A 24715-nucleotide genomic window follows, 5' to 3' on the forward strand; every position below is an offset into this window, starting at 1 on the left:
ATTAATGCTATGGACTGGCCCGCCCGTTCCCCAGACCTGAATCCAATTGAGCACATCTGGGACATCATGTCTCGCTCTATCCACCAACGTCACATTGCACCACAGACTGTCCAGGAGTTGGCAGATGCTTTAGTCCAGGTCTGGGAGGAGATCCCTCAGGAGACCGTCCGCCACTTCATCAGGAGCATGCACAGGCGTTGTAGGGAGGTCATACAGGCACGTGGAGGCCACACACACTACTGAGCCTCATTTTGACTTGTTTTAAGGACATTACATCAAAGTTGGATCAGCCTGTAGTGTGTTTTTCCACTTTAATTTTGAGTGTGACTCCAAATCCAGACCTCCATGGGTTAAAAAAATTTGATTTCCATTTTTTTATTTTTGTGTGATATTGTTGTCAACACATTCAACTATGTAAAGAACAAAGTATTTCAGAAGAATATTTAATTAATTCAGATCTAGGATGTGTTATTTTTGTGTTCCCTTTATTTTTTTGAGCAGTGTATATATATATATGCTGCATAATTAAACTGAACCACACAAAAAAAGGATTTCTATGAAAAAAAGGGGGGGGGGGGAGAAAGTATTTGCTTGCAGGTAGCTGTTTTTGAGGTCTGCAATGCAGCACCTGCACTTCAGTCACAGCCAGCCACAGCTCCTGTCTTCTCTCTCCCAGGCTAACAGCTGCCCTGCTTGTCCGTATTCTACACAGCACACACAATTCTTCTTTGTAATTCTAGCCTTTCCCTTCACTCTCCCTGGCAATAAGCTTGATTGATTTCTAACTCTCCTTGACTGCCTAAGATCGTTTTCCTGGCAGTCACTGACATTCTTCTCCCTGCCTGCTGCAGCACTGATTGGCTTATCCAGGCTGTTTGTCAACCTGGGAGCCAATCAGGGCCAGCCTTTCCCCCCACTTTCTCCCTAGTGCTTTTTCCCGTCGACATGTGTACTAAAATGCATGTGCCGTTTTAGTGGATTTGTCCAAAACAAACCTGCAAATATTTGGGTTTGTCTGCCATACAAAAAATACCAAAGTTTAGACCGAAACTGGTTCGGTCCGAACTGGTTCGCTCTTCCTTACACAATATACTGGAAAAAGTGAGCATTAGGTCCAAGCAGGATGGAACTTCTGTGGATTTCCCAAATGGATTTTGGAATAGAAAATCTGTAGAGATCTATAGTAGCAGCAAAGTAGATATTTTAACAAATCTCTTCTGCATGCTGCTGAATTTTTTAACATGTAAATTGACCTGCGGTAAAACGTTGACACCATATGAATCTGCTTTAGAATGAGCAAGGATTTGGTGCAGATTTTCCCCATGGAGGTCAATTGATATAAAGAAATCTGCAATGAAATCCCATTTTTGCAGATTACCTGTTCAGCAAAATCTGTAGGTGTGGACAATCGTAAAATAAAAAGGTATATCAGTATATCAGGTATATCAAAAAATCTGTATCCTCCCCTTCCCAATCTTCTGCTGTTCCTGTAGTAATATTTGCCTGGTCCTCCGCCAGTCTCTATATCTTTTGATCCTGCAATAAGTGTCATATGGACATGTGACTTCTGCAGGCAATCACAGGCATCATCATCGATGGAGGCCAGGATATACAGACAGAATGTAAGTATACTGAAATTTTATCCCATGAGTTGGACCCCACTGATCAAATATTGATGGCTGCCCTATGCTAAGGAGAAATCATCAATATTGGAACCCAGAAAACCTATTTGAATAGCCTCATTTTAGAGGGGACTTGTCAGAATGTGCCCTGAGCCCCTAGCAAATTGCTCTCATCTGGACTTCTGAAGTTCAATTGACAGATATTTAACCAAAGTTCACCTAAGTCTAGTTGCACTGGGTAGCCATTTCCCTGCATGTCTAGGAGACAGAAATGTACTGAGTCTAGTGAAGACAGGGCGGCACTACCTTCTTGAATTCGCGGTGCACGTGTCCGTGGAATGGCGTCCAGACAAACGTTTCAAAGAAGAAGACCGGCACTTCGCAGATGTAGATCACAATGTAGATTTATTCAGTCACATATTCAAGTGGCATAGTGACGCGTTTCAGCACAAATGTGCTTTCATCAGACTGCAATGAAACATCTTACACTCCAGCTATTTATACATAAATGAGACACTAAGGAACTGACATCATCAGAGGAGCTCCGCCTCCCTCATTAACTAAAAATTCGCATATCAAATAATCGCAATGAAATATTCGCATTAGAAAATTTGAAAAAAAAAATTCGCATAAAAAATTCGCATAAAAAAATTCGCATAAACATATCCACTCTATACTGGCGAAGATTTTCAGTCCAATAGTCCATTTTGGCAGTGATTAATCACGCTGAAGAAAAAGAGAAATATATTTATCTAATTGCATAAAGCCGAATGCCTTATAGGAAGCAGGACACATTGTACTCACGATTGAGGCCCCTGGGCTCCATTGTCTGAAGACGATGGATCCAGTAAGCCTCTCTTTTCAATAACAATTTATTTCTATCACCCCCTCGACGGGGTAATGATACACCTTCAATAATCTGATACCTCAACTGCGAGATATTATGTTTTTTATCATGAAAATGAAGGGGTATTGGAAGTAATAAATTCTGTTTGCGGATAGTAGATTTGTGTTTACTTAGTCTGTCCTTCATTCTCATCGAGGTTTCCCCCACATATAATAATCCACATGGACATTTAAGAATGTAAACCACAAATCTACTATCACAGGTGAACGTGCCCCTTATTGGAATATTTTCACCTGAGTGAGGGTGGGAAAAACATGAACCCTTTATGACGCTGGAACAATTGACACAATTTAAACAAGGAAAAGTGCCCCGTCTAGGTGTAGATAAAAAACTCTGTCCTCTTTCTATTTTATTACTTCCCACATCTGCCCGGACTATTTTATCCCTAATATTTTCTGCCCGTTTATAGCATATCATGGGTGGCCTCTGGAACTCTCCTATCCGTGGATAGGACTTGGATAATATGTGCCAATGTTGATTAACAATAGTCCTCAGGCGCTGGGACCAGGGATGGTATTTAATCACTAAGGGGATCCTTGTTTCTTTCTTAGTTCTATCCGGTGGTGTAGTCTCAGCTTTATTACGCTGTATTTTCAATAGATCAGGGGGGTAGCCTCGCTCTCTAAATTTATTGGTCATATCGTCTAATCTTATTTGGCACATATCCCTATCAGGTGGCTCTCGGGGGCCTTTTTTAGGCCAACGCCGTACAAGAAGACCAAACACCCGGCGAGCCGGCCGTCATCATCGGCGAGGCAGACGCACCGAGGAAAACGCGGTCACAGGTACGGGAGAAAACTTAGTGTTAAACTTATCATCCAAGAGCCTCAGTCCTGCCCAGATGAACTTATTGAAAAAGGGCTTATCTTTCAGCCCGACCGGGAACTTTGATACGTTCACCTTGGACACTGACTTACATCGTTTTTTTCGCAATTTGCGTCTAAAAGCTCAATTTGGTGGTAATGAAACTACTGGTGATGTGGAACAGGTGGAGGATAGCTCTGTTACTACTATGTTAACTGTTAAACAGTTTAATTTGAGAGTAAAAAGTAATTATACACCTCCCAGGACATATCATCCAGTTGAGACATTTGTTAAATTGGTGCAAAATGATGTCGATAAATTGTTGCAACAATGTAAACAAGGAAAGTTACATGTAAATTATAATTTACCTGTGGAGGAGAAACATGCCCTTGACTCCTTATTAAAGGAGAAATCCTTAATAATAAAACCTGCAGATAAGGGGGGGGGGGGGCCATCGTTATCTTAGACAAAGAATATTATGTTAGTGAAATTTTACAACAATTACAGGATAGTAGTACTTATAAAATGCTAAATAGTGATCCAGTCTACCATATCAAAGAAATTTTACAGCGAGTGGTAGATAAAGCCAAAGAGAATGAAGTGGTGGACGCCAAATTGGGGGACTTTCTTATAAATCAACATCCGATTACCCCGGTGTTTTACACTCTACCAAAAGTGCATAAGTCACTAATTAATCCACCAGGTCGCCCGATAGTGGCGTCCACCGACTCCATACTTTCAAATCCAGCTATTTTTTTGGAGAGGGTATTAACCCCTCTAACTAAACTAGCACCATCGTATATCCGAGATACTGGCCACTTTCTATCTGAAATTAGCTCTCTCCAGGTGGATGACGGCTGCATATTCGTCACTTTAGACGTGTGCAGTCTTTATACATCTATTATTCATGAAAAAGGAATCAATGCAGTCGCGGGTCTCTTAGGCACAAGCACATACAAAAAGGCAGAAAAGGAATTTTTTCTGGAACTTTTGAAAATAGTCCTTGAGCAAAATTATTTTTTGTTTCAAGATTCTTTTTATCAGCAGTGCCGTGGGACCGCGATGGGATCGAACGTCGCGCCGCCATACGCAAATACATATATGGCTTCTTTTGAGTGTCAATTTGTTTACTCTAGCCCTCTATATCATCAACATTGTATATTTTGGCGTCGATTCATCGACGATATTTTTTGCGTATGGCGAGGCGACGTCCGATCCCTTACGGAATTTACCACGTATTTAAATTCCATCTGGGATGAACTTAAATTCACTGTACACCATAGTTCTGATAGAATTTCCTTTTTGGATACCTGGGTGACTAGGGACAAAGAAGGTAAGATACAGATGGATTTATTTGTGAAATCAACTGATAGGAACAGTTTACTGTCCTTTTCAAGTAGTCACCCAGCAACCATCAAGGAATCTATCCCATATTCACAATACCAGAGGGTTAGACGGATCGTCAGTGATAGGGATATGTGCCAAATAAGATTAGACGATATGACCAATAAATTTAGAGAGCGAGGCTACCCCCCTGATCTATTGAAAATACAGCGTAATAAAGCTGAGACTACACCACCGGATAGAACTAAGAAAGAAACAAGGATCCCCTTAGTGATTAAATACCATCCCTGGTCCCAGCGCCTGAGGACTATTGTTAATCAACATTGGCACATATTATCCAAGTCCTATCCACGGATAGGAGAGTTCCAGAGGCCACCCATGATATGGTATAAACGGGCAGAAAATATTAGGGATAAAATAGTCCGGGCAGATGTGGGAAGTAATAAAATAGAAAGAGGACAGAGTTTTTTTATCTACACCTAGACGGGGCACTTTTCCTTGTTTAAATTGTGTCAATTGTTCCAGCGTCATAAAGGATTCATGTTTTTCCCACCCTCACTCAGGTGAAAATATTCCAATAAGGGGCACGTTCACCTGTGATAGTAGATTTGTGGTTTACATTCTTAAATGTCCATGTGGATTATTATATGTGGGGGAAACCTCGATGAGAATGAAGGACAGACTAAGTAAACACAAATCTACTATCCGCAAACAGAATTTATTACTTCCAATACCCCTTCATTTTCATGATAAAAAACATAATATCTCGCAGTTGAGGTATCAGATTATTGAAGGTGTATCATTACCCCGTCGAGGGGGTGATAGAAATAAATTGTTATTGAAAAGAGAGGCTTACTGGATCCATCGTCTTCAGACAATGGAGCCCAGGGGCCTCAATCGTGAGTACAATGTGTCCTGCTTCCTATAAGGCATTCGGCTTTATGCAATTAGATAAATATATTTCTCTTTTTCTTCAGCGTGATTAATCACTGCCAAAATGGACTATTGGACTGAAAATCTTCGCCAGTATAGAGTGGATATGTTTATGCGAATTTTTTTATGCGAATTTTTTAATGCGAATATTTCATTGCGATTATTTGATATGCGAATTTTTAGTTAATGAGGGAGGCGGAGCTCCTCTGATGATGTCAGTTCCTTAGTGTCTCATTTATGTATAAATAGCTGGAGTGTAAGATGTTTCATTGCAGTCTGATGAAAGCACACTTGTGCTGAAACGCGTCACTATGCCACTTGAATATGTGACTGAATAAATCTACATTGTGATCTACATCTGCGAAGTGCCGGTCTTCTTCTTTGAAAAGAAATGTACTGAGATCACATTGATATTGCTGATATCAGCTGAGACAGCGTTGGGGGGGGGGGCAAACTGGACAATTGCCCTGGGCCCCCGTCACCGAAGGGGCCCCATTCCAGTCAGTGGCGGATTACAATAGGGACATTTGGGTCGGCAGCCCCGGGACCAGCATCGCTGGGGGCCCAACTCCAACCTGAACGCTCACATACTGCGGCGGGGCACGGGAGCGCATAGTTCCCTGCCCTGCACCGATCACCGCCCATAAGCTTCAGGCCTAGTAGGCCTGAGGCCTATGTTGTAGTGAAATACCGGCGCAGGCGTGCGTGATGACGTCATCTCGCGTGCCTGTGTTGAGACACAGCACAGTGAAGTGTGCGCGGCTGCCATCGCGCGCCTGGACAGTGATAAGTATTTAGCTTTTAGTTTTTTTTGTTTTGTTTTTATTTTATGTGCCAACTTTGGGGGACATGGGGGGGACACACAGGAGAACATGTGAAGAGACAGTACATCGGGGGAAATTGCAGTATGGGAGGAAATTACTATGTGGGGGAAAAATATTATGGTGGGATTACTGTGTGGGGACAAATTATTATGGGAGGGATTACTATGTGGGGGCAAATTATTATTGGAAGGGATTACTATGTGGGGCAAAAGACTATATGGGGTAATGTGGGGGAAACTACTGTGTGGGGGAAACTACTGTGTGGGGGAAATTACTGTGTGGGGGCAAACTACTCTATGGGGAAGTGTGGTGGAAATTACTGTGTGGGGCAAATTACTATGTGAGGAAATTACTGTGTGGGGGGGGCAAATTACTATAAGGGGATTACTATATAGGGGCAGCGTGGGGGGCCTTGCTATTGGGAAGGCACTGTAGGGGCAATTCTATTATTTTTGGGGACACTATACAGGGATTATTACCTGGAGCACAATATAGGGTGTTATTATTATTACTGGGACACTCTAGGGGACATTATAGCTGCTGTGGACACTATACAGACATTTGGGGTAATTTATCAAATTGGTGTAAAGTAGAACTGGCTTAGTTGCCCATAGCAGCCAATCAGATCTCACCTTTAATTTTTGACAGCTCTTCTGGAAATCCAGTTTTACTTTACACCAGTTTGATAAATGACCCCAATTATGTCTATTAGGGTCACTATTTTTTCAGCAGTATAGTACCTGGGACATTGGATGAGCACCACGGGCACAGTATTGGGAGTGGCAGCAGGATGACACCGTGGGGACAATAGGATGGGGAGGTTGATAGAAATTTTTTTAAATCTAACGTGTCTGTGTTACAAACTCTGTAGAGACGAGATGCGGCTGAAAGAATTTGTCATGGTGGTCTGGGTCAAACGGAGGAGATGTCCCTGGATGTAAGAGGTATGTGGTCACTATGACATGTAGAAAGTGTTTTTAAAGGAGAGTTACACTTTAAAGGCTATATTTGTTTGTCTTTCCAACCTGCTTCTTGTTTTTTTTTTTCAGTTAAAAGGTTTACCTGGGAATTTGATATGGATGGTCTGTCCTCAGGATAGGTCATCAGTATCAGATCAGTGGGGGTCGGACTTCTGACACCCCTGTTGATCAGCTTTTAGAAGAGGCCAGGGCGCTCACCAGAGCTCCAGTAAGCACTGCGGTCTCTTTATAGTTTACCAAGCACAGCGCCGTACATTAGACAGCAGCGATGCTTGGTATTGCAGCTCATCTCCTTTCACTTAAATGGGACTGAACTGCAACTAGGCCATGTGACTGATATAGAGTGACATCACTGGCCTCCCAACAGTAAATCGGCAGGTGTCCCAGGAGAAGGACACCAGACGAGCTAATATTCATGACCTATCCTAAAGATAATCTTATACACCTTGCTGGTACTGTATTACACTGCAGTTTCTCTGCACGAGAATCTGCGTGGAAAAACCATATGTAATTTGCAATCAGTGCAGGCAGGCTATGTGTCAATGTGTTGTTTGTGCAACACTTAAATTTTTTTTCCCAGGGCCACACTTTGTCTAAAACCATGGGGTTCTGTGAAAACGATTTTATACGTTTTATTTATATCTTATCAGAAGGCTAAAATACAGCTTTATCTAATTTAGTGCCAAGAATGGAATCAGATCCATTCATTACAAGGCAGGAAAACCTTTTCCAAACAGCCTTTATGAAAGGTTTCCTTGCTTTGTCCTGTTATGATATGATCCACTTCTTGGCCCTAAGTATACAGCTCTTGCACAGAACTGTATTCTGGCTGAATGTGGCCGAAAGTAAGGCCCCTTGCAGACGAGCGTTCCTCCCGCAGCGAGTCCGCAGCGCAGCTCCCGGCCTGACCTCCCAGCGCTGCCAGGGGGTCACATAGCATTATATTGATTTAGGACGCTATGTAATCCTTACAGTTCTGGAATGTATTGGATAACACTGGCATAATGCTGTCACTGTTATCCAATACATTCCAGAACTTTAAGGCCTCTTTTACACGGGCGTCACGTTTTTGGGCCGGATAAGATGCGGGTGCAAAACGCTGTAATGCGTTTTGCACGCGCGTGAGAAAAATCGGCATGTTTGGTACCCAAACCCGAACTTCTTCACTTCGGTGTTGTGTAGATTGTATTATTTTCCCTTATACCAAAAAAATAAATAAAAAATAAAATAAATTAAAAAAACTCACATTAATCCACTTGTTCGCGCAGCCCGGCTTCTCTTCTGTCTTATTTCTTCAGGAGCTGGGTAAAGGACCTTTGATGACGTCACTGCGCTCATGACATGGTCCATCACATGATCCATCACCATGGTGATGGATCATGTGACGGACCATGTGATGAGCGCAGTGACGTCACCACAGGTCCTTTTCCTACTGCACAGCAAAGGTGAAGACAGAAGAGAAGCCGGGCCTTGCGAACAAGTGGATTGAGGTGAGTTAAATTATTTTTTATTTTTTTTAGCCCCTCCAGCCCTATTGTACAGTCGTGGCCAAAAGTTTTGAGAATGACACAAATATTAGTTTTCACAAAGTTTGCTGCTAAACTGCTTTTAGAGCTTTGTTTCAGTTGTTTCTGTGATGTAGTGAAATATAATTACACGCACTTCATACGTTTCAAAGGCTTTTATCGACAATTACATGACATTTATGCAAAGAGTCAGTATTTGCAGTGTTGGCCCTTCTTTTTCAGGACCTCTGCAATTCGACTGGGCATGCTCTCAATCAACTTCTGGGCCAATTCCTGACTGATAGCAACCCATTCTTTCATAATCACTTCTTGGAGTTTGTCAGAATTAGTGGGTTTTTGTTTGTCCACCCGCCTCTTGAGGATTGACCACTAGTTCTCAATGGGATTAAGATCTGGGGAGTTTCCAGGCCATGGACCCAAAATGTCAACGTTTTGGTCCCCGAGCCACTTAGTTATCACTTTTGCCTTATGGCACGGTGCTCCTTCGTGCTGGAAAATGCATTGTTCTTCCCCAAACTGTTGTTGGATTGTTGGAAGAAGTTGCTGTTGGAGGGTGTTTTGGTACCATTCTTTATTCATGGCTGTGTTTTTGGGCAAAATTGTGAGTGAGCCCACTCCCTTGGATGAGAAGCAACCCCACACATGAATGGTCTCAGGATGCTTTACTGTTGGCATGACACAGGACTGATGGTAGTGCTTACCTTTTCTTCTCCGGACAAGCCTTTTCCAGATGCCCCAAACAATTGTAAAGAGGCTTGATCGGATATTATGACTTTGCCCCAGTTCTCAGCAGTCCATTCACCATACTTTCTGCAGAAGATCAATCTGTCCCTGATGTTTTTTTTGGAGAGAAGTGGCTTCTTTGCTGGCCTTCTTGACACCAGGCCATCTTCCAAAAGTCTTCGCCTCACTGTGCGTGCAGATGCGCTCACACCTGCCTGCTGCCATTCCTGAGCAAGCTCTGCACTGGTGGCACTCCGATCCCGCAGCTGAATCCTCTTTAGGAGACGATCCTGGCGCTTGCTGGACTTTCTTGGACGCCATGAAGCCTTCTTAACAAGAATTGAACCTCTTTCCTTGAAGTTCTTGATGGTCCTATAAATTGTTGATTGAGGTGCAATCTTAGTAGCCACAATATCCTTGCCTGTGAAGAAATTTTTATGCAACGCAATGATGGCTGCACGCGTTTCTTTGCAGGTCACCATGGTTAACAATGGAAGAACAATGATTTCAAGCATCATCCTCCTTTTAACATGTCAAGTCTGCCATTTTAACTTAATCAGCCTGACATAATGATCTCCAGCCTTGTGCTCGTCAACATTCTCACCTGAGTTAACAAGACGATTACTGAAATGATCTCAGCAGGTCCTTCAATGACAGAAATGAAATGCAGTGGAAAGTTTTTTTTGGGATTAAGTTAATTTTCATGGCAAAGAAGGACTATGCAATTCATCTGATCACTCTTCATAACATTCTGTAGTATATGCAAATTGCTAATATAAAAACTTAAGCAGCAACTTTTCCAATTTCCAATATTTATGTAATTCTCAAAACTTTTGGCCACGACTGTACTATGCATTCTGTATTAAGAATGCTATTATTTTCCCTTATAACCATGTTATAAGGGAAAATAATAATGATCGGGTCCCCATCCTAATCGTCTCCTAGCAACCGTGTGTGAAAATCGCACCGCATCCGCACTTGCTTGCGGATGCTTGCGATTTTCACGCAGCCCCATTCACTTCTATGCGTCAAAACGAACAAAGAGGAGCATGCTGCGATTTTCACGCAACGCACAAGTGATGCGTGAAAATCACCGCTCATGTGCACAGCCCCATAGAAATTAATAGGTCCGGATTCAGTGCGGGTGCAATGCGTTCACCTCACGCATTGCACCCGCACGGAAAACTCGCCCGTGTAAAAGAAGCCTAAGGGTTACATAGCATCATAACTCAATATAATGCTATGTGACCCCCGGCAGCGCTGGGAGGTCAGGCCGGGAGCTGCGTTGCGGACTCGCTGCGGGAGGAACGCTCGTCTGCAAGGGGCCTAAGAGTTTGAGCTTGTGTTTTCTAACAGAGGTGATAAAATGTGAAAAAACTTAACATGGTTTTCTGTAAAAAATCTGATCTTTCAGTCCTTGCTGTGGGATTCTCAGGCCAATGACAGGGAGATTCAACATTTTTACTGGAAAAAGGGAGGCATAAAAGTAACAGCTACATATTAGAGAATTGTGCTTTATAGGATTTACTACTGTGCTGTTTATGGTATAGCAATAAATGTAATCTTAACAAGAGCATAAATACAATAAAACCACAAGTTCATGAGTCACTTTATTACCTTGTGATTCTTCTTCTGTTGTGTCTTTGTGCAGATTTTGTATTCCCCTCCCGCTTTCTTGTCTGCAGTTGTATTCTGTAGGCTGCACGCTCTCCTTGTGCGGCTACTTTCACTTTCACTTTCACTTGTGGGGTAATAAATGTCACACATATTCTACTTCCACTCTCAAAGTCAAATTCAACATATATGTATGTATCTGGCTTGCTCTCACCCATATAACTAATTCATTGTGATATTACAGACTCCTTGTATATAGTTTTATAGTAAATTTAATGTGTAGCAAAAAAAATAATAATAATAAACACATACAGTAAAAACAACAAAGAAAATTACCAATTATGTTTGGGGTTTTCTCATGTCCATAGGGAAGGTGTTAAGTGTCTGACTGTAGGGAGTCTGACTGCTGGGACTCCCACTGACTATAAGAACCTGGATCTCTATGGGATTGACAGAATTAGATGAGTACAGCAATCACGAATCTCCCTCAGTCCGGTATATTTTTAATGGAGCAGTAGTGTGCACGTGTGACTATCACTCCATTACAGTGAGGCACAGAGACCCCTGTTCTCATGATAGGTGGGGGTCTTGGCATTCAGACCTCATTGATAGACTTCTAGTAGGAAAAATAGAGGAATGGCACAATATGGATGAATAGATTTGTTATTACATGGGGAATGTAAGTAGTTACTAAAACAGAAATGTTTGGAGAGGTGACAGGTCCTCTTTAATCAATAAGTCCTATGTACCCCAAAATGGTAACAAATGAAAATTACAGTTTGCAGAAAAACAAGCCTCATGCAGTGCTGTGGATGGGTGTTACGTGTTGAATGAGAAAAGCTCTTTAACAAGGTTGGTACGAAGGGGGTTTTATCACACAATACATTTATCACCTATTCATAATGCAGTAACCCCATATAGCTTAAAGGGGTTTTCCCATCTAAACATCTCCGGTATATCACAACTGTCAGATAGGTGTGGGTCTTGCCTATGGTGCCCACTCCTATCTCCAGAACTGGACCCCCAAAGTAAACAGAGAGTAGACACGCATGCACATTCTGAAGATGGGATTCACTCCTATCTGACATTTGTGGCATATCCTAGTGATATATCAGAGATGTCTAGATGGGAATACTCCTTTACTATCACCTAGCCTGTGGAAAGGTGATAAATCTATTTTGCAAAAAACTTTGGGGTCATTTCATATTTCACATCTCCTTTGGAAAATGAAAGGTGGAATCTGACTGGTTGCTATGGGAAACTAAGCCGGTTCTATTTTACACCAGTTTCATAAATATCTCCCTTTGCTTAATCAAATTGTATTATTTTGAAAGTATCTTTCTAAAACTGGTCAGTAGATGGCGCTGTGGTATTAGCAATAATGCAGACTCACCAAAATGTTCATATATTTTTCCTTATGCAGTAATATGTAACTTTAAGTTGAATTTCAGAATTTAGACACTTGTTACTAACCAATGTGCTCCTATTATGTTCCACTTATATTCAATATATTCTTTGAAGATTTCAGTGACAAATTCAACATGACTCTTTTACAGATTAGAAAACAAAAACATAAAGATTATTAGTAGTGATGGACGAACATCTGCCGGGACGGTTCGCGAATGCGATCAAATGTTCGCGAACCGCAAGTTCGCGGCGGGTCCCATTCATTTTAATGGCAGGCGAACCTGATAAACCTTCAGCTCATATTTGCAGCCAAGAAATAATTACTAGAAGTGCACAAATAGTCCCACAACATGGACAGTGACATACCAGATGTATTATTCGAATTTGCGATCTCCATTCATTATTTTTTTCAATGTGAAATATCGGCAATGTAATCGGCCAGTTATAATTATTTTTTCCAATACCGTTTGTCACTGTGTATAGCAGAGGGAACACAGCAAAACAGCAAACAAATGCTGCTGTACCCAAATACACTATATAGAAAGTATATTATTGGTATATAACACCCCTGCTTCAATGTGTTTTTTGGGGGGGCAACTGGTATATCACACCAGTTACAATTATTTTTTCTAATAGCGTTTGTCCATCTATATACCTGAGTTATCGCAGCAGAACCGCTCACAATTGCTGCACAATACAAATCCACTATAATATGCTTTCTATGTTAGAAAGTATATTATAAGTATATCGCACCCCTCTGTAAGTCACACCTATCGATAGCACTCCTATACCAGTTCTTAAAAAGACTATTGTGGCCCTATTAGCTAGAGATTGGTGTCCCTAACAGCCTGTCCCTGCTCAACACAGCAACCTCTCCCTACACTGGCAAAACATTGAATGTAAAATGGCTGCCAGATCAGGTTTATTTATAAGGTAGGGGGTATGTCCATGTGCTGAAACGTCTCAATTGGCTGTCCTGTACCACCTGATGGATGTGTCATGGGTCAAAGTTCTTCACAATGTAAAAGAATATGGCGGGCGCGAATATCTCCATATGTTCGCATGTTCGGCAAATCGCGAACGAGCAAAGTTCACCACAAACCGACCGCCAGGCAAACCGCAAGGCCATCACTAATTCTTAGTGTATCATATACATTAGAAATGCAATAGCAGCATTTAAAGGGGTTGTCCAGACCCTTTAACTTTTTTTTTTTTTACCACAAACTTATAGGGGGAGATTTATCATAACCGGTGAAATAGAAAACCGGCTTTAACAACCGGCTTTAATTGCCCCTTTAACAACCAATCAGCTTGATAATTTCATTTTCCAAATTTATAAACCTGTTGTTATTGTAACTGTAACGGTCTCTGTATCTTGGGGTCCAGCGGTGACACGAACATGCGACCTCTGCAGCCAACACCACTGAGGTTCACCGCTGGTAAGATATTAACCCTTTGAGGACCAAGGGACGTATTTGTCCCATGTTTTTAATTGCCTGTATCATCTGATTAAGAACTTAAAATACTTTCTTTTTTTTTTTTGAGTCAAAATATAAGTTCTTATCAACAAATGGATCTAGCTTTTTGCCAGTTATTTCATGAAATGGCTTAGTTACAGCAACTGAAGTGTACGGACTTCAGTTGCTGTAACAAAAAAAAATTTGCTTCTTTTGGCTCTCCATTAAAAGTAACCTAAATAGTCACATTTGTCCCGTGTCATAACTCCTCCCCCAAAAATGACACAAGTGTGGAAATGCTTTTATTTATTGTTCAAATACATTCTTAAATGGAAAAAATTATAATTATTTTTATATTGATGACGGTAGTTTATTATTTTATAGCATTCTAAACTTAAAGGGACTGGACAACCCCTTCAACCTCTTCCTGACATTTGACATATATGTACACCCTAATGGGAGACGGGGTGTATCGAGTGGTTCCAGTGACTAGGGCGGATATACCACGGCCATTTAACCCCTCAGATGCCTTCCTCTGTCCTGTGATCGCATCCCCTCCCCCCAATCTCAGGGTGTTGAGTGGTTGTAATATAAGAATGAAATTCTGGATAGAGACCCCACTGAGGGATACAGGCGGGAACTGAAAATTATTTTGGAAGAGGCCAAGGCCTCTCACATCATCACAGCTGATGAATATGCCTTCCTTTTTCCCACATATCCCCGTAAATCCACCTTTTACAGCCTTCCCAAGGTTCATATGGGGGTCAGCCCCCTCAAGGGGAGACCCATAGTCTCTGGGGTGGATAACCTCAATCAGAATTTGGGGATTTATATTGACCGGGTATTGGCACCCTTCGTGATGGCTCTCCCCTCCCATGTCAGAGACACCACTGATCTTCTTAAACGTCTGGAGGGTCTGACATTGGAGGAGACATGTCTCCTGTCCAGTATCGATGTGGAGGCTTTATATTCATCTATACCACATCGTCTGGGCCTTCTTGCTGTGGAACACTTCCTTCGATCACGGGGATGTCAGTATCACGCCCACAGCCAATTTGTCCTGCGCATCTTGGAATTCACCCTCACACGAAACTTCTTCTCCTTTGACGACAAGACCTACCACCAGCTCAGGGGTACGGTGATGGGGAGCCCCTGTGCCCCGTCGTACGCAAAATTATTCCTGGGCTGGTGGGAGGAGACCTTGGTTTTTAGTGAGGATGAAGCGTTGGACACTTTTGAAATTGGCTTGTGGGCGCGATACATCGATGACATTTTCATCCTCTGGAATGGAGATCAAGTGGGTTTTGAGGCCTTTGTCCAGCACCTCAACCAGAACCAAATAGGAATGCACTTCACTTGTGAATCGCATCCTACGAGTCTACCTTTTTTGGACATAAAAATCTCCAAGAACAACAGGGGTGAACTCGATACCTCCATTTATAGGAAGGCCAGCTCCACGAATTCCCTCCTGAGATGGGAGAGTAATCATCCGCTCCCACTCAGGAGTGGAATTCCTAGGGGCCAATACCTACGACTCAGACGCAACTGCTCGGACAAGCGTGATTTCATCAATCAGGCAGCTGATCTGAGGAGGAGATTCCTGTCAAGGGGATACCCTGACCATGTTTTGAGGTCTGCATATCAGACCGCCCTGTCCCGACCGAGATCTTCCCTACTAACTCCCAATCAATCTCCAACTCCCCAACCAAAAGTAATGAGAATCATCACCAACTTTGATAGAGGATCCAAACAAGTTAAGCACATCATACAACGCCACTGGGAGGTCCTTAAAATGGACCCGGACCTGCAGGATGTGCTGGGAGACCAGCCTCAGATTACTTATAGAAGGGGGCCTAACCTACGTGATAAACTGGTTCACAGCCACTATGCACCCAATCGCACAAAGTCCACCTGGTTGTAAACGCATACAGACCACAAAATCCTTTGTAAGCCACGTGACAGGCAAAAAATATTCCATCCAACACTTCATCAACTGTAAATCCAGAGGGATTATATACCGCATTCAGTGTGAGTGTGGGATGGAATATATAGGGAAGACGATACGTGAGTTCAGGAGGCGGATAGGAGAACATCTGGGGGATATCTCACACAAACGGGATACCCCACTATCCAAACATGTACACACTGCCCATAATGGTAAGGCTTCGCTGAGATTTATGGGTATTGACCTAGTAAAACCTCCCATCAGAGGGGGTGACTGGGACAAATATCTCCTCCAGCGTGAATCCCGCTGGATATTCTGTTTGAAAACTACTGCACCCTTGGGCCTTAATGAAAGGCTGGATTATGGGTGCTTTATATAAATATAAATTGATATTAGGAACCCAGATTACCCCTCTAGGTTCCTGTCATACATCCAATCGCTTCTCCCAGTACTCTCTGCGACGTATCCTCGTCTCACATTTTACCTGCAAGAAATGTCAGTTTTTATCTAGCTGTGATTTTGTGTCACAGCGTTACTATGGACGCTTCCATCGGGAGGCGTGCCGTATGGCTGCCTATCTGTTGATATAGTCTCCAAGGCAACCGCTTCTTCCCACGGCCTTCTCATGACTGTGACTGGCCGCCGCTATCATGTGGTGTTGGGCGCTGGCGTCTGACGTGTTTCCGAGCGGCGCATGCGCGTGACGTCAGACGCCGACGCGGACGATCACAGGGCGGTCTTTCCAGGAGAGGCGCGTTTGGCCTCTATTTAAATCCCACAAAGGTATGTATCAGTGTGGCTGGTAAACGTAAAGGAACCCCCAGAACTAGTGGGACTTTACCTTCAGTGAGGATCACCATATCCCCATACACCAACGTGCAGAGGAATATCCATCACTCTGCAGCACGGCACTTCAACACCAGGAGTGTCTGCCCACCGGCTCTTACCCCAGCTGATAGAGCATTCTTTGCATCCTTGACCACAGGGATCATTTTCCTTTTTGTACCCACGGTCGTATATGCTATAGCACGGCACTTCAACACCAGGAGTGTCTGCCCACCGGCTCTTAATCCTGCTGATAGAGTATTTCTAGCATCTCTAACCGTGGGGATCATTTTCCTTTTTGTACCCACGGTCGTATATGCTATAGCACGGCACTTCAACACCAGGGGTACCTGCTCACCGGCTCTTATTCCAGCTGATAGAGCCTTTCTGCATCTTTGACTGCAGGGTCCATTTTCTTTTGCACCCACGATCGTATATGCTATATGCTGTTTCCCTATTTGTACCAACTTCCCCTGAGGAGTCGACACGACAGAAACGTGCCACGTTGGGAGGTCTGAAGAATCTGCATCCTTTTTAACAGTGCTAGTGATCAGGTCCATAACTAGGGACAGGTATCCAGACGGGGTCGCCCTTTTCAGGGCGAGTGCTCTGTGTAGACAGGCAGTATGGGAGCAGTCCCCTTCCCCCAAGTTTTAGGGTGAGATAGGGCACAGTACCAAGACTCTCTCTGACTACACAAGACTCCGTCTGGTCCAGGCATCACCAAAAGCCTCAGCTGATCCTAGCCATCTGGTTGGTCGGGTAAGACTGCTTGCGTCTTCACAGGCGCAGCAGGTCTATTTTCCTTTCCTTGCTTTACCAGCAGTGGGGTACCTATGCACGGACCCCGTTACATGTTTGTATGTGTGTTATGTTGATGCATCCTCTGGTGTATTTTATTTTATTGCATACCCTTTAAAAGTTATATTTTAATAAGGATATTTCCCCACACCTCCTGTGGTGGGCCCCTTCACACGTTGTAATATAAGATAATTAAAGCCACTAAACATTGTAATACAGTGGAGTAGAAAAAAATAGAAATCAGTTTTTACATTTTTTTATTACAGTTTTGCAACACAGTATATGGAACATTAAATGGTGCCATTAAAAACAAAGCCCTCACACAGAAGCCCTCAATGAAAATTGGTTGTGGCAGTAAGGGGTTAACAATTATCATATGTCATTATAACAGGTCAAGTCTGGATGCATGAACCTTGCACAGTGACACAAGTGGTCCCTCTGATCTATAGTTTCCTTGTGGTCCCTGTTGTCCATGCCATATGATGCCTCCACACTGGACAGGTCTGGTGCAATTTCAGAGAAAAAGAACACCTTTCTCTAACCTTAGGAATCATATCTTAAAAACAAAAACACATGGGGAATAAATTCCATTCAGGCCGGGTATAAAGTTAAACTTCAACAGAAATCCAAATGAATATTGTAAAAGCTATTATGAAACCAGAAATACTATGTTTTTCTAAAGAACGGTCTTGGCTACCTATAGCATATTGTAATTCTGCCCACCTACATGTTTGGAGTGAATAAAAAGGAAAAAATCACCACGTGGCGCCTAACTGCTAATAAGATATTGTATATATCACCTACATGTTTACCAGAGTACCAGCATATTCTATCTGGTTGACCTCCATATGGGTGCATCTCAACAAATTAAAATATCATGAAAAAGCTAATTTATTTCAGTAACTCAATTCAAAAAGTGAAACTCATTATTATATAGATTCATTACACACATAGTGATCCATTTCAAGCATTTATTTATTTAAAAGCTGATCATTATGGCTTACAGCTAATGAAAACCTGACAGTCAGTGGGTCATTTATGAAGCTGAAATATGCCTGTATTAGGTGTATTTCAGGTGCAGATCGCAGTGCAATGGCTAGTTGCTCCGCAATCTGCTTCTTTTTCCTGCTTACGCCAGGTCTAAAAAGAGTGGGTGTGACGTGGAAGGGGACGGGCCAGCAGGCCTGTCTCATTTACTATTTTCTACTGTTTCAGGCATACACGCAAATTCGTGAAGCGTTCCATAGAAAAAAAATCTAAATGTAAGAAAACTTGGAAACTGTCTTATATTTAGAAGTGGCAGTGGATCCGTTGAAGTTATGAAGAAGCCTACCCCTCTTCATAACTCCGGAGGATTCACTGCCAGCTTCAGGGTTTATTAAGAGCGGTGCCTAAAACGCCGGTCTTAATAAATGTTCCCCTAGTATCTCAAAAAATTTGAAGATTGTGAAAAAGTTCAATATTGTAGACTCATGGTGTCACGCTCTAATCAGTTAATCAACACCTGCAAAGGTTTCCTAAGCCTTTAAATCAGTGGTTCTCAACCTTTCTAAAGCCGTGACCCCTTAATACAGTTCCTCATGTTGTGGTGACCCCCAACCATTACATTTTTTTCCTTGCTACGTCATAACTAATTTTGCTACTGTTATGAATTGTAATGTAAATATCTGATATGCAGGATGCAATTTTGTATTGAAGCATGGTGTATAAATCAGTGGTGCTTCAAGTCCCCCCCAAATAAATAAATCAGAAGTGCTCAGGGTCCCCCAAATAAATAAATCAGCGGGGCTTCAGGTCTCCCCCAAATAAATAAATCAGCGGTGCTCAGGATACCCCCAAATAAATAAATCAGTGGTGCATCAGGTTTCCCCCAAATAAATAAATCAATGGTGCTCAGGGTCCCCCAAATAAATAAATCAGAAGTGCTCAGGGTCCCCCAAATAAATAAATCAGCGGGGCTTCAGGTCTCCTCCAAATAAATAAATCTGAAGTGCTCAGGGTCCCCCAAATAAATAAATCAGCGGGGCTTCAGGTCTCCCCCAAATAAATAAATCAGCGGTGCTCAGGGTACCCCCAAATAAATAAATCAGTGGTGCATCAGGTTTCCCCCAAATAAATAAATCAATGGTGCTCAGGGTCCCCCAAATAAATAAATCAGAAGTGCTCAGGGTCCCCCAAATAAATAAATCAGCGGTGCTTCAGGTCCCCCCCCCCCCCCAAATAAATAAATCAATGGTGCTCAGGGTCCCCCAAATAAATAAATCAGAAGTGCTCAGGGTCCCCCAAATAAATAAATCAGCGGGGCTTCAGGTCTCCCCCAAATAAATAAATCAGCGGTGCTCAGGGTACCCCCAAATAAATAAATCAGTGGTGCATCAGGTTTCCCCCAAATAAATAAATCAATGGTGCTCCGGGTCCCCCAAATAAATAAATCAGAAGTGCTCAGGGTCCCCCAAATAAATAAATCAGCGGTGCTTCATGTCCCCCCAAATAAATTAAGCCTTGCTCAGCCAAATAATTAAAATAAAATTAGCCAGGCTCACTTAAATCATTGGTGGCAGTGGTGCTCAGCGGCGGTGTCATTAACGAAAAAACTCGGACCTCAGCAGACAGGCGGCCCGACTTACCCGTCCAGACGTCAGGCTCCTTCAAGCACAGGCAGTGATAGGACATCACTTCCTGTGCGCGAGGATAAGGGGCCGCTGCCGTTGTGCGGGCGACCCACAATAGGAAGCCTCAAGCGACCCCCCGGAAAGGGCCGATCGACCCCCAAAGGGGTCGCGACCCCTAGGTTGAGAACCGCTGCTTTAAATGGTCCCTCAGTCTGGTTCAGTAGCCTACACAATCATGGGGAAGACTACTGACCTGACAATTTTCCAGAAGTCATGACACCCTCCACAAGAAAGGTAAGCCACAAAAGGCCCTTGCTGAAGAAGTTGGCTGTTCATAGAGTGCTGTATGCAAGCATATTAATGGGAAGTTGAGTAGAAGGAGTGGTAGAAAAAGGTGCACAAGCAATAGGGATAACCACAAGAAGGATTGTCAAGAAAAGGCCATTCAAGAATTCAGGAGAGATTCACAAAGAGTGGACTGCAGCTGGAGTCAGTGCTTCAAGAGCCACCACACACAGACATATCCAGGACATGGGCTACAACTGTCACATTCCTTGTGTCAAGCCACTCATAATAGTGTCTTACCTGAGCTAAAGATAAAAAGGGCTGTACTGTTGCCCAATGATTCAAAGTCCTGTTTTCAGATGAAAGTAAATTTAGCATTTCATTTGGAGATAAGCGTCCCAGAGTCTGGATGAAAAGTGGATAGGCACAAAATCCAAGTTGCTTAAGGTCCAGTGATGGTTTGGAGAGCCATGTCATCTGCTGGTGTTGGTCCACTGTGTTATATCAAGTCCAAAGTCAGCACAGACGTCTACCAGGAAATTTTGGAGCACTTCAAGCTTCCCTCTGCTAATAAGTTTTATGGAGATGCTGATTTCATTTTCCAGCAGAACTTGGCACCTACCAGAACTGCCAAAAGTGCCAATACTTAGTTTAATAACTACAGTATCACTGTGCTTGATTGCCTAGCAAACTTAGTCAGAAGAAGAAAGGAGAAAGACCCCGGATGTACCAGACACAGTTGAGGGACAGTGCCTACTCAGTATAGATGTACTGGGACATCCGAAAAGGAAATAACTCGGTACAAGCTCCGAGTGCAATGGTAGAAGACGAGAGAAAAGAAGCTCAAAGTACCAAAAATAATAATAATAGCAAAGTTAATATTTTATTGAATCAAGAACATGATAAAAAGACACATATACAAATGATGCCACAGACAGGGGAGGGGAAGCAGGGAAGGAGAGAACAAGCGCCACCCTGGATGACCACAAGGTCACAAGATACATAAACATATAAATAATGATAGTGAAATCATGATGGTGCATAAGGTACAGTGACCAGCTCATGAACCACGTACAGAAAATATGTAAATAATAATATGAGGTGAGGTAAGGATCAATGAGAGAGCCAACCACGGCAGTGGTGCATAATGTGCTGACCAGGGTACAATATGAGAATAATATAGGGCCAGCAGAATAATGAAAGCGCCAAGTGAGGGGTCTCAGCATCGGCGGCACAAGAGCCGTGGGAGGGAAACAATGATCAAACACTCACCTCAAGATGGACCTAATGTGGACACAGAGAACCAGGATGGCGCTACCCCAAGGGCTTCCATAACACTATTAACATCCATAGTTATTAATATGGAATTAACTGTTGGTGTGCTCTGACTTAATTTGCTAATGAAATCTTGGGTATCTAGTAAAAAAGAGCGTGATTTTTTGATAAGGGGGGTCAAAATCTTATCTAGATAAATGGATAAGGGTGATAGTATCGACTCTGTTGAAGCAACTATTGGTCTCCTGGGGGGATTATTAAGGTTTTTATGGATTTTTGGAAGAGTATAAAAAACTGGCGTGATTGGGTGTTGTTTCGTCAAGACATATATACTTGACCCTCAATTTTTTATTATTTGCACATGACCCTCATTTCATTTTCATTATTATATGAACTTAAAAGTGATTTCAATTTATATAATTTCTTATAGATCCCTTGACAAAGGCCAGATATATGGCCGAAACGTTGGGACACGTTATACAAGCTTAATTTGCTCCTATCCGGATGTATCAATTATGTGTATATTTATGAATACATGAAATGATGTAGAACATCAATGAACTAATTAAATTGCATCAAACTAACTCTGGTGTGCCACGAATTTCTTCACTTTGTTACGTGACGATCCTTCGTCCTCCGTGGGCACCCATTACCCAACAGGGTGTCCTCATTATCCCCTACAATATTTCTGTATTAAACTGATATTTTTAATAGGTCTTTTCTAATTTTCTGAGATACTGACTTTTGGGTTTTTATTAGCTATAAGCCATAATCAACATTAAAAGAAACACAGATCTTGAAATAGATCACTCTGTATGTAATGAATCTATAGAATATATGAGTTTCCTTTTTTGAATTGAATTACTGACATAAATTAATTATTCAATGATATTCTAATTTATTGAGATGCATCTGTGGTCCGCTGCGGGCATCCTCCATTGTATGCATTTTTGCTGGGGATTGACATTAGCAGCGGACCACAATGCCCCCCCCCCCCGGTATAGATGCATATGGGGTTGAGCACTTCCTGCTTTCTATTACCACGCCAATTTGTAGTTTTTATATAGAATTGTTTGGAGGTGTAAAAACTCCTAGTCTGAATGTGCCTTTATTTCCATCTACAGGCAACATTCTGGTGAGGCCTGGGCTATATCAGCCAGTCTTGGGTGAGGCTTAGAGCTCTCTCCCTCCTCCCATTGTAAGCATGGCTGCATGCTGGAGGTAACTAGGAGTTTGCTGTGAGTCGGACCTTGAGCGCCTGTAATTTGCCCACTGGCTCCTGGTATTGCCCATATGGCACAGGTAGGTTTAGCGGGCTCAGACATGTCCTCCACAGTAGGATATGTTGGCTAATCTCTCAATTTTACATCAGTATAAAGGTTTAGTAAGACCGCAGAGTGCACCTGTCTTTGTAAAAGTTATTGTTATTTTGTTTTATTGTTTATCACATCCACACATTTGCTATCCTGTGTAGGATGTCTATTGTGGTACTTGTGGTCCGCTGCGGGCATCCTCCATTGTATGCATTTTTGCTGGGGATTGCCATTAGCAGCGCACCACAAGTGAAGGTCTTTGTATAAGTTATTGTTATTTTGCATCTGTAGCTCAGGCAACCAACCCACCAAAAGTTCTCCACAATATTCAACTATCACACAGATTTTAGATGCAGCTGCATTTTTTATGTGATTTTGATGCTTTTTTTTGTTATTGCTTTACATTTATGCGCATTTCTTTATAGAAAGTTTTTTTTATAGCATTTAACTCTTAGTTTCACAATTTTAGGTACAGCTATGTTTTGGATGTTATTTATTAGATTTTTTTTATGCTAAATCTCCAGATGTAAATCTATATTCTCACAGGTGGATATGGATTGGGGGATATTAAGTTGGGAGATTTATTAAGCTAAATATGTCAAAATTCTGGCTCAATTTGTAATAATAATGTGTTTATGCCAAAAATCTGTCTAAAGAATGGAGCAAATTTTGGTGAAACTAAGGTTTCTACACCTTTCTGACTTGCTAAAAAAAAGTGGGTGGGGCTTGTCTGAAATGAAAGGAGTTTCATACGCAAGGGCATGGCCTAAGATGCACCATTTGAAGCCACAGTTGAAACACAATTCTGTCATAAAATTCTGTCTCAAAGTAAGCCAACCAATAGTTAATATGACCATGGGCACATGGGCGTAGCTTCAGGGAGTGCAGATGTAACAGTCACTACCAGGCCCAGGAGCCTGAGGGGGCCCAAAGACATCTGTATTATAGAGAGTGCACGCTGGGAGGGCTCTGTCATAGATTTTCCACTGGGGCCTAGAATTTTCAACTAACACTTCTGGCTGGAGGGAAGGGGATTAGGTCAACAATTTGCCATGAGGGGGTGCTGCTTCAATTTTTGCCTCAGACAGCACAAAGGCTATGTGCTTCCCTGTCCCTGGCTACAGGGAAGGGGGGCCCCAAGCTGAACTCTTGCACCAGGGCCCATGAGCCTTTAGCTATGCCCCTGCACGGGCATATTATAATCAAAGTAAGGGTTAACAGCCAAACAAAACTTAATATTTATTACCCTCATACCGCAGTTTACAGAAATACCCCATATGTGGTCGTAAACTGCTGTATGACCAAACGGCAGGGCGCAGAAGGAAAGGAACGCTGTATGGTTTCTGGAAGGCAGATTTTGATGGCCTTTTTTTTTTAGCACCATGTCCCATTTGAAGCCCACCTGATGCACCCCTAGAGTAAAAACTCCATAAAAGCGACCCCATATAAGAAACTAAACCCCTCAAGGTATCCAAAACTGATTTTACAATCGTCGTTAACCCTTTAGGTCAGCGGTTC

General features: G+C 42.5%; 1 protein-coding gene across 3 annotated transcripts in view; it reads right to left on the reverse strand.

Moving 5' to 3' along the window:
- The window catches only part of RHBDL2 (rhomboid like 2), a 57344-nt gene extending 46008 nt beyond the window's left edge, over nucleotides 1–11336 (reverse strand). For all 3 annotated transcript variants that reach the window (XM_040424456.1, XM_040424457.1, XM_040424458.1), the window contains exon 1: nucleotides 11281–11336. The gene's annotated coding sequence lies outside the window, so the exon portion shown is untranslated. The remainder of the gene's footprint in view (nucleotides 1–11280) is intronic.
- Nucleotides 11337–24715: the final 13379 nt, after the last annotated feature.

This window comes from Bufo bufo, chromosome 3, assembly GCF_905171765.1.
Source record: "Bufo bufo chromosome 3, aBufBuf1.1, whole genome shotgun sequence".
NCBI lineage: Eukaryota > Metazoa > Chordata > Amphibia > Anura > Bufonidae > Bufo > Bufo bufo.